The sequence below is a fragment of the Lactuca virosa genome, chromosome 3 (genome assembly GCF_052849685.1).
Source record: "Lactuca virosa cultivar CGN04683 chromosome 3, Lactuca_virosa_CGN04683_v6, whole genome shotgun sequence".
Lineage (NCBI taxonomy): Eukaryota > Viridiplantae > Streptophyta > Magnoliopsida > Asterales > Asteraceae > Lactuca > Lactuca virosa.
In genome coordinates, this window is record NC_136428.1 from 93487429 (window position 1) to 93498860 (window position 11432).

At 33.4% G+C, this 11432-nt stretch overlaps 2 long non-coding RNA genes across 2 annotated transcripts; both read right to left on the reverse strand.

The window, feature by feature from the left end:
• Positions 1-308: 308 nt before the first annotated feature.
• On the reverse strand, positions 309-2192 carry LOC145162491 (uncharacterized). The gene is made up of 3 exons (XR_013739139.1): positions 2106-2192; positions 1101-1154; positions 309-799 (listed from the first exon to the last, which is right to left on the reverse strand). It is a non-coding gene; the product is annotated as an uncharacterized LOC145162491 (long non-coding RNA).
• Positions 2193-2542: 350 nt separating this feature from the next.
• Positions 2543-2975, reverse strand: LOC145163254 (uncharacterized). The gene is made up of 3 exons (XR_013739681.1): positions 2876-2975; positions 2660-2701; positions 2543-2569 (listed from the first exon to the last, which is right to left on the reverse strand). It is a non-coding gene; the product is annotated as an uncharacterized LOC145163254 (long non-coding RNA).
• Between the last annotated feature and the right edge of the window lie 8457 nt (positions 2976-11432).

Consider the following 11432-nt stretch of genomic DNA (forward strand, 5'->3'; position numbering starts at 1 on the left):
CTTTATGTGAATGTTCCCAACAACACCCAATACTCCTCACAAGCTCGGGAGTGTAAGAGTGTGTGAATAAGATTTACACTAAATTCATTCAATAGAAATCAAATTAGTGCTTGTTACCTAGTCCAATTTACAAAACAATTACGGATTTTGCAATTAGATAACTTGCATGATCTAACCCTAATTCAAATGGCCAATAAGAATCACAATTAGAATCAAACATTCGATTGAGACAAAATCAAATTCACTAGATAGAAAATTGAAAGCAAACATCAAGTCATATGATTGAAATCACATCCAAATGTCAATACATAAAGTTGGAGAATTAGGTTTCTAGCCACTCATGACTAGAACAAACACAAACCTAGAAATTGAAATTAAAGTCTTACAAATTAAAATCCAAGTGTTTTCAAGCAACAATTGTCTTCAAAAAGCTCCCAAAATCGCCTCCTCGAACTCCCCAAAATGATCCCCCCCTTTTGGAACCAATTACCTTCTTTAAATTAGAATAAAACTGCGTTTACACGGCCCGTGTAAACTATAACTGACCATTTACACGGCAGTGTAAATACAAAAAAGTAAATTGCTCAAATCTGTCAGGCCTTCGAAGTACATTGCTCACGAGTATGCGTTTACACGACCCGTGTAAACTATAGGCTTCCATTTACACGGCCGTGTAAACTCCTGTAAAGCCAAAATCTTCATTTTCTTCATAACTTCCTCCTCGATGCTCCAATTGTCCCGAAACTTTGTCCATATCTCCTCTTCATCACCTCAACTAAGATTCTTCCTTCAAAAGTCCCTGAAATATCATAAAAGTGTGTGAATGGAATTGCATCATGAAAAATCCCGAAAAATATGCAAAATGCATGAGTTTAAATCTAAATGCATGCATTAAATGCATCTAACAAATCTCCCCAAGCTTGAACCTTTCTTGTCCTCAAGAGAGAACAAGAAAAATTTAAACTAGAGAAAATAGAATAAAGGAGAGGAAAAGAAAATCAAAGTCAAAACATTTTAAAACTTAATGCAAGAAATCAAACAAACATGAAAAAGGATCCAACGCAATTAACCCTGTTTTTGTACCATAGCTAAGAATGTACCTGTCGTGCCTTGAGTCAACTTGGCTTTAGTCTCAAACTAGGAAAGAGTCGCCCCTGCGTTGCGGGGGTTAGTTGGTATTACGAAATCTTTTTTTTTGCCAATCTTTATAAGCATTTATCATCTAATATTTAGTGAATCATTCATTAAATTTATTTTTTTTGTAAACATTTTATGATTTTTATGTTATCATATTTATTCTTTCCTGGAGAATGAATGTTTAGCAGTGAACAAAAAGTTACCCAAAATAGAAAAAGATAGTCACGGAGGGTGGAAATTGCACAATTTGATAATAAGAAATCAAAATGTTGGTGTACATGTAATAATAAAACACATAAACTAATATACATGAAGTCAGAAATTAAAGGAGCACTGGTTTTTCAACACAAATTCTTAGTTCATTCAAGAAAAACACAAGCCAAACAAAGGGGAAGAAAGACAAGAGGCAATATACTCTCAAGTGCACCGGCAAACAAACAAAAAGCAAACATAGGGGCAACTTAGTCCAGTTTACAATAAACCCCAAAATTTAGATAACAATGATCACTACCATGCCCATCAACCTTCAATAAGAAGCCGGAAAATTAATCAGGGGCAAAGTTTAGAACTATGAAGACAACAACATACGAATATACCAAGCATGGGTAAAACGGTCAAAACTGCAGAAGGCACTTCAGACACTTCTTTTTTATCTTTTGTGACGTGATGCAAAAAGACGGCAACTTAGTTTTTTTTTCATGCTAACCTAATGCAAAAAGGAGAAATAAGTTTTTTTTGCGTTAAATAGCAACATACTTTCCTTTTTCTGTTTATTTGTGACCTGATGCAAAATAGGGAAACTTTGTTTCCTTTTTGCACTAAATTTTTTTTCAAAGTTCAATACCAATTAGAAGAAATCATTATGGCCTAAATTAACAATTTCTTTTACAATCACATACAGACGCATTTTAGTATGAATTCCATAATAAAAACCTCTTTAAATAAAAGAAATAACTAAAATAGCTAACCTTCAAAATTAACAAACTTCAATAATACCTCAAACTCCTCGTTCTTGAAGAATCACAGAGGCAATTCCTCTACAAATAGATTCAAACAGATATATTAGCTTCATGCCCTAGATAAAAAAAAACCTACATAATCAAAAAATAAATAAATAATTACCTGGTTTATGAAAAAATAACAGGTTTGGTTCCACAGGTGTCAACGTCTGCAACCAAAAAGTTAGGCATTCAAGTGAGAGAAACTGAAATTCCTCATTAAAGTGAGCCACCCAAAATGGAGGTGGAATTATAACCTGAAAACCAATAAATGTTTAATTTTTCTTACAGAAATCATTAAAAAAAAACAAAACACATGTATACTCAGATCTCGTCTCCTGGGGAACAAATAACAATAACTGCTTGTAGTAAACTTTGTTTTGCCCCATTACTGACCACAATTTCATCAGGCGTGTAACAAATATGATTCTCCTCTACAAGAAATAAAAGGAAAATATTTAAGGAATCATCATTAACATTGATATCCAAAAACTCAAAAGGATTCAAATTTCATTTGATCTCACCCTTCAATTTCTTGCATATTGCTGTTCGTAGTTCATGGGTACCTGCATTAGATGTATACCTTGTGTAACCTTCACGAATTTCATTTATTCCAGCCTTTTTTTTAATGAAAAATATATATTAATCAAGGTTTGAACAACTATTAGCTATAGCAATGAAAAGAGTGGATTGAATTGAGGAAATAATTGACAGATATAGATCGTAAAATCAACAGCTACCTCATCGATAATAGTCGGGGTGTGAAAATCAGATTCTCCGGTAGCGAAAGGAATGACAATTGACAGGAACACCTGCTTCTAGAACTCATGCTCATTTCATTCCAATATGTATGACTTATCAGTTCATATATGTTGACTATTCCGCTTAAAAAAAAACTCGGAATCAAATACAGAAAATATTTACATATTAACCTCGAAGCGACGAAAAGATTTACATATTTCATTAGAAACACCATCCTTCTTTTTCACCAGATTTACCTCATAAAAACCTGCAAAAAAGATAAGTACTTTATCAGTATTGCCATATTAGAATTAAGGCTTACCTCGATGAGTAGCTCCTGAACCGTAAGATTCAAGTGAAGCGGTTTAGATATGGTAGAAAGAGCAATCAATGATGAAAGAATGTGTTTAGCATACCTAATCAGTTCGCCTTTTCATGTGTGTGTTTTTGTATGAAAACAAAAAAAATTCAATTGTCCGCAAGTATTTGCATCTGCTGTAATCCGCAAGTGAGTTTTGCGTCAACTGTTATAATGGAAAAAAAATAAACTACTATATATTAAAAAAAAAATTACGTATGCAATATTGTCATTAATATGTACCTCTTCTTGTTTGCACTCTGGAATAGGTTCACTCAATGCAGGTGGGTCAAAAATATTTCCAGATAATGTATATGTTACTGTAAACAAATATAAATTTGCTTCAAATGTACATCCGAACACTCCTAATAGATCAAAAAGGGTACCTTTTTCAACTTCAAATTATCATGAGTTGAGAAATAAAAGATAGGTTATAACACATGCACTTTACATGAACAATGGAGTGTTTCAATCCGCTCAGAAACATAAAAAATGAATTAAAATTGAGTTTAAATGGCATTGGTTCTAAATATGAAAATGAGTAACTTTTATGAATGTTAACTAAAAGATGAAGTTGTTCTTATTAATTTTCCATGGATGGATAAATCAATTTTGTTTCGGAGTATATGACTCTTTAGGTGCTAAATAGTGTCACATACAACGTGTTTAAGCTGATTACTTGATCTTATTACTAAAACTAGGCGAATGTCCGCGCGTTGCGTGGGATATAAAAAATATTTTATATTAAAAATAACTAAATTATTGTTATTAACAATTAAATAATAATTTCATAAAAAATATAAAAAATGATTTTTAGTATTGTTATTATGTTGAACTATATTATAAGAGATAAGGTTGGAACTTGAAGTTGTTTTGCATATACAAAGTTATATGATTAAAATAGAAAAAAAAGTTAATTTTTAAAAATAAATAAATCGTTATTGTTATCTATTAAATAATAATTTCATATTAAATTAAAACGTTTATATTAAATATTATCATTATGTAGAAAATACGATAATAGAGACATCTTTTTATCTATCTTAAATTTTATCATTTTGTACAACATATGATAATAGAGACAACTTTTTATCTTAAATAGTAAAAAAAAATGTTTTGTATCATAAATATTACCATAATTATGTAGAAAATATGATAATAGTGACGTCTTTTATAAGGTTAAAACTTTAAATTGTATTACATACAGGGTTGTAAAACTTGGCTAACACAACCAAATACTCGGCATGTTACTTAAACTCGGCCTCCAATGGAAGCGAGTTTGCCTAACTCAGCCAGAAGACACTCGAATCCTTATTAAACTCGATCCAAATCTAAAAAATACGGTCCAAAATCGTTTTCGAAATTCTGAAATTTAATTGGTCACTTGTCGACAAAGACAATCTCACCAAAGAATACACTCAACGTCCTACAAAGTTAGATGCAAGGAAGATCTCATGGCTTAGTCCCTTTGAAATATTTCACAACATTTCCTATTTATAGAGGAGAATACATTCTCTTGTTTACTCTCACGATCAATGTGGGATGAAGACATTTTAATTAAACTCATTTTTTTATTTGCCAATAATTTCATTTTGTTAAATAAAATATTAAATAATAAAAATAAAACGTTATCCAGAAAATTTATTGTTCAATAGTTCTATTTTTCAGTAATCTCGTAAGTTGCTATAAAAAATTAAGTTTTTATTGAATAACTTTTTGTTAAATCCTAAAATCATAAATTCAGTTAGGTACTTAATATAAAAAGTTTGTTTATATGTATTTTCATGATTCAAAATGTCATTATAAAATGAATTCATTTATAAAATATAATCGAGTATATATTTCGTGCTTTTGAATCAAAGTGATTTTTCAAACAATTATAATTTTATGTTTAGGTAGCTTTTTTTATATTTATATAACATTATGTAACTTATAATATTATTATAAACAATTTGAATAATCATGGGAGTTTCAAATGTATGTGGTGAAAGGAAAATGTTTCATTTATCGGTCCAAATTGATCAAACTCGGACCGATTCAGCTTAATATACCAAACTACATAACGTTTTTTCTATTGAAACCCGGTTTGTATATATTTTGTGTTTTTGAATCAAATTTATTTTTCAAACAATTATAATTTTATGATTAGGTAACTTATTTATAATATTATTAGAAACAATTTGAAAAATCATGGGAGTTTCAAATGTATGTGCTGAAAGGAAAATGCTTCCTTTATCGATCCAAATTGATCAAACTCAGACCGATTCAACTCAATATACCAAACTACATAACGGCTTTTCAACTGAAACTCTGTTTGAACCTAAAAAAATCTTGTTCAAAACTATTTTCGGGATTCTAAAACTTAAATGGACAGTTGCCAATAAAGACAATCTCACCAAAGAATACCCTCAACATCCTAAAAAGGTAGGCATAAGGAAGTTCTCATGGTTTGGTCCCTTTGAAACATTTTACAACATTTCCTATTTATAGAAGAGGAAACGTTCTCTTGTTTACTCTCACCATAGATGTGGGATGAAGACATTGTAATAAAACACGCTTTATTGTTTATAAAACATTATTCAACTTATTTAGTAAAACACCCTTTCTCTTGTTTACCTTTTCTTTATTGTTCAATAGTTCCATTTTTCTATAATCTCGTAAGTTGCTATCCAAAAAAGTAAGTTTTTATTGAATAACTTTTTGTTCAATTCTAAAATCATAAATTCAGTTAGGTACTTAATATAGAAAGTTTGTTTATATGTATTTTCAAGATTCAAAAGTTCATTATAAAAAGAATTCATTTATAAAATATAATCTGCGTATATATTTCGTGCTTTTGATCAAATCGAATTTTCAAACTATTATAATTTTATGTTTAGGTAGATGTTTTTTTATATTTATATAACATTATGTAAATTTTTTAAAATATCATTGGAAACAATTTGAAAAATCATGGGAGTTTCAAATGTATGTAGTGAAAGGAAAATGCTTTTTTTATGGTCCAAATAGATCAAACTCGGACCGATTCAACTAAATATATCAAACTACATATTTTTTTTCTAGTGAAACCCGGTTTGTATATATTTCGTGCTTTTAAATCAAAGTGATTTTTCAAACAATTATAATTTTAGGTTTAGGTAGATGCTTTTTTATATTTATATAAAATTATGTAACTTATTTATAATATTATTAGAAATAATTTGAAAAATCATGGGAGTTTCAAATGATTGTTGTGAAAGGAAAATGATTCATTTATCGGTCCAAATTGATCCAACTCCGGTTCAACTCAATATACCCAACTACATAAATTTTTTTCTAACTAAAACACGGTTTAAACCTGAAAAAAATCGGTTCAAAACCATTTTTGGAATTCTAAAAGTTAACTGGACACTTTCCAATATAGACAATCTCACCAAATAATACCTTCAAAATCCTACAAAGGTAGGCATGAGGAAGTTCTCATGGTTTGGTCCCTTTGAAACATTTCACAACCTTTCCTATTTATAGAAGAGGAAACATTCTCTTGTTCACTCTCACCATCGATGTGGGATGAAGACATTGTAATAAAACACCCTTTCTTGTTTATAGAACATTATTTAACTTATTTATAATATTATTGTAAAGAAATTGAAAAGTCATGGGAGTTTCAAATGAATGTGGTGAAAGGAAGTTAAAAAAGGGGGTTTCAAATGCATGAGATTCAAGAAAAAATGCTAGCTTTATAAGTATGTATGATACTCAAAATCATATTTTACCCCTTTCAAAGGTTAGTAGTTTTAACAGCTATTATGAATACCTCTTTCATTTGCCAATAACTGGAAAACAAACTTAGGTTACATGTCAAAAGTTGTAATTGTATCCCGCTAAGCAAACCTGAACAAAATAAGAAAAAAAAATGATCAAACAAATATAATCAACTAATGAATCGGGGTAAAATAAGGCGGAATGAATACCTTAATTGGATCAGATATTTCATTGAACACCTTATAGGCATGTTTCTCGTCCAAAACCCACTTCCCAAACCAGTAGTCATGGAAATCATCCCCTGTCATGTTCAATCACAAGATTCTCCAAGTGTGACGGTTGCAAAGCTGAAAGACCAACATGTGGACAGAACTGGTTCGGGTTTACGCTTGATTTTGTGGTTGTTGTTGGTCGTGTTTGATGAACTGGTATAAACCCATATACATTTCTTAAAATCATTATATAAACAACAGAAAAAGAAGAAGAAGAAGTAATACACAAAGAAATCATGAACTCACCAGATTTTTGCTTTAAGACATTGTTCAAGCTTGTTTCGGCATCTGAAATCTTTTCTCTTCATGTAAACATCGACCGAATCATAGAAACCCTGGGACAAAGAGGTTGCAGGGACGACACAAAATCAGGGAAGCAGGTGATGTCTAAATCGGGAAAAATATGGAATAAGTGGAGCATGCACCATCAATAGATATCCCTTCATAACTTCGACTTACCGATGATGCTGATTATCCGGTTGATTATCCAGACTCGCCTTGGAAAACGACGTCAACGAACGTCAAGAGAAAGCACAAAGAAACCCTTGTGAGAGAGAAAGCAACAGTCGATTTGAAGCAGCCGACAAATGAAATTGAAAATTATGAGGCGTTGCACTCCTTTTTTTTGTTCGTGTCACCACACAGCTAACATAAAGAAATCGAGAACCCCCACGGGTTCGATTTATTCAAAATACGGGGATGGGTGTCCGAGGTATAGAAGAAATCGAGTAGAGCGATGGTGGCGGTGGAAGTGAATAAAAGAAAAGGCTTCAGGATAATACAGAATGTATCAACAGACATAGTCCATGGCGGTGGAGGTTCTTATTGGAAGAGAAGGGCGGAACCGAGTCCTATTGGAAGAGAAGGGCGGCACTGATTATATGTACAGACTAAATTTACAAAAGGTTGTGGCCAATGTCTAAAGCGGTTAAAGAAGAGGTGAAGAAAGCAAATGCAAAGAAACTTTGGTGGCAAAAATAGTAAAAGCAAAAAGGGACTGTAGACAAGGCTCCCCAGATTTAAGTGTATATATAATTATATATCAATAGAAATAAGACTTTGGCCACTCCTTAATGCAACTTAACAGAATCAAAGATCACAACATTTGTTCCCACTCAATATCATCAAGCCAATTCATGGAACAAACTATGGTCTTACTCTCGTGAAATTGTGTGTGACAAAACATGCTCAATCATCTTTGTTTCACAAAATATAACAATGACCGATTCCAGCTATTTGTTGATTAACAACAATCTTTTTCTAAAAAATATCTTCTAAAAATTCCTTAATATTTACCCAGATTGGTTACAAATTTCAAACCACTTACACCAGTCAAAGTAATTAACAGTCAGTCCCAATGTCATAAGTTCAAGTCCAAGTCCAAGGGAATCTTTTGGCAGCCAAGCATTTTTTCTAAACATATTATTCAATTAAACTATAAACAAATATGTACAAACATCCTAATTACATTTTTTTACAAACAAACAAAGCTCATGGCTTTCTTTGAAATCCATGTAACGGGCTTCCAACCAACACATCCAAATCAAATGACCTTAGTGTGCTAGATTTAAAAAGATCCCTCGGGTTTACTTGCCTGAACCTCAAAGGCCACATATTAGCTTTATTTGGTTATTAAGTTCATGACTTTCTATGAAACCCGTGTAGCGAACTTTCAACCCAAACAGTTTTGCTTTAGGCGATTAAGCGTAGAACACCCCTCGGAGTTTACTTATTCGAGTTCCAAAGGTCAGAGATTAACTTAATAACAATTTTTTTTTAAAATATAAAATAAGATAACACATAACACTCTTATTAATTTATATGCTAGGCCTATTTTTTTTTTTATATTCTCGTCTTTGACTTTTCTATTGTGGGACATCTCACGGTCTATTACCGTGAGGGCTTCTAGACATTTTTCGGTGGACTAAAATTAACATGCAAAGACTCGTAAGTATAATCGGAAACTGTGTCCTCAAGCAAGGTATATAAACGGGAATGAGTAGAAAAGACTTTTTAGAGCGCTGGAAGGCTCGGGACACTGAAATTTTGTATTCTTTTTGTGAATTTTTGAATTTGGCATTTTGAGTTCAATTGAGCATTTACTACTCATAAGACCAGTCATATATCCCAAAGAATTAACTCATACCTGCTGTTATGCTCCAATGTTGACAATCTTCTCACTTTCTGTTTTGCACAAGTAGCTTCGGGAGGTGTGTTCGTGTGCGATTAACTTGCTTTAAGATTTTTCAATAAAAAGAGCAAGCTAATCTCAAGGCACATGACTCACTTACCAGCTCAACTGTTTTGAAAAGATTCGGCTGCTTGGGATTGGATCAATTTTTTTTTAAACAAATGAATGCAATGCAAAAATTTAGATGCAAACAAAATGCAAAGAAAATAATAAAAATTAGAATAGAAAGAAAAATCTTTTTGGCTTTTGAAAAATTTTTCATGCAGAAAAATGAAAAAGAAAATGGAAATTAAAGCAATATGTACAAAATTACATGCAACCAACATGCAACGGGATTTATGCATGGATGGATGCCCCTCCCCAAGCTTAAAATAAGCATCGTCCTCGATGCTTGGAGAGAGGCGTAGCCGGCCTATTGAGGACCGGGCGGTGGAGGATATGGTGGGAACTATGAAGGATAATCGGAAGGATAAAATGGAGGCCACTGGGGTTGGGATGATGATGGAAGCTGCTGCTGCTGGGTGGGAAGCACAAGTACTCGGTGGATATCGCTCATCAAATGATGAACATTGCGGTTATGCTGCTCTTGAGCCACCCATCGCTGATCCTGCTCTGCCCATCGCAGCTCTTGATGGGCCCAACGCTCTTCTTGAAGGTTTCGGTAGTCATGAAATTCAGAAGTGATTTCAGCAACTCCCGTATAAACCTCTCCTACTTCCTGCTGGAGGCTCGTGTAATGATGATCTAAGCGTGCAAACTCGCCCATGTAAAGGTTGTGTTCGGGAAAAGGAATGGGGCGAGACGAGCTGGAAGCACCCGCAGTTGCAGGTTGAGCAGGAGGAGTAGAAGTGGTGGTTGAAGGTCTACGGGTAGCAGTAACACCCAAGTTGGATTGGAGGTGCCAATTGGTAGAAGGGATGTCATTGGCCAAGACTAATATCTTCTTATTTTGGTTATCGACGCGTAAATATTATTTACCATCGACTGTCCAATGAACATCCCCATTGGGATGGCGGTGAAAGAGATGCATGATTTCCAAAACCTCAAGTGATAAACGAGTACGGCCCGGAATTATATTGGTTGGATTGTTGGGTAGATGGAGGCCAAGATGCTCAGCTATAATAGATACCATGCCTCCACAATGTAGCTGGCCACCATTGCTCATGGCATTTCTGAGCATTTTCTGAACTACCCAACACCCAAAATGAGGGACCTCCTCGGGCTTGTTAATCATGCACCACAAAACTTCTAATTCTTTTTTGTTCGCCTTGCTAATCTCTTTTTGAGGAAATAAGAGAGAAGCAATAATCCGGTGGGTGACCTTCAGAACCGGATGAATAATACTAGAAGCTTTTGTTATGCCTGACTGAAACTCATCTTCACAAGAGATACTTCTCCAAAACCTTCCACAGTCTTGCTCAAATACAACATTTTTTCTGCCCTTTGCTGTATATATATCCCTTTTTGCTTTAGGAGCACCAATGATATCACAAAGGGTGTCAACATGTATTTGATGAGATTGATTGAGCAAATGGAAGGTGAGGATATGTGTCTGGTAATCAAAGGCAATTGAGGACAAGAGTTCCAACATTGGTGTTTGATAACTGACTGCATGTAGATTCAATAACCCTTCCCAACCAATGTTCTTGAAGAGCTTGTGGACACCTTTATAGATATGAAGGTCCTTGAGGGCTTGGATGTCCACAAATTTTTGAGCCCCCATTACTCTTCTAATAAGGCTTGCATACAAAATGTTTTGTTGATTGGTCTAAAAAATAAGACCAAATTCATATGGGTTTTCCATGGGATGTTGGTCTTGTTCATCATTAGACTCTTGACCACCCATATGTGAGGTCCCAATTCTAGCCCTTTTTCCACGGGAGGCCATTGTCAAATTGGATTCAACAAAGCTTTGCACACAATGTAGGGCGATTTAAACTTAAGAGTATGCACAAAACCAGCAATATCACCAAAATCACCCCAAAATCTAA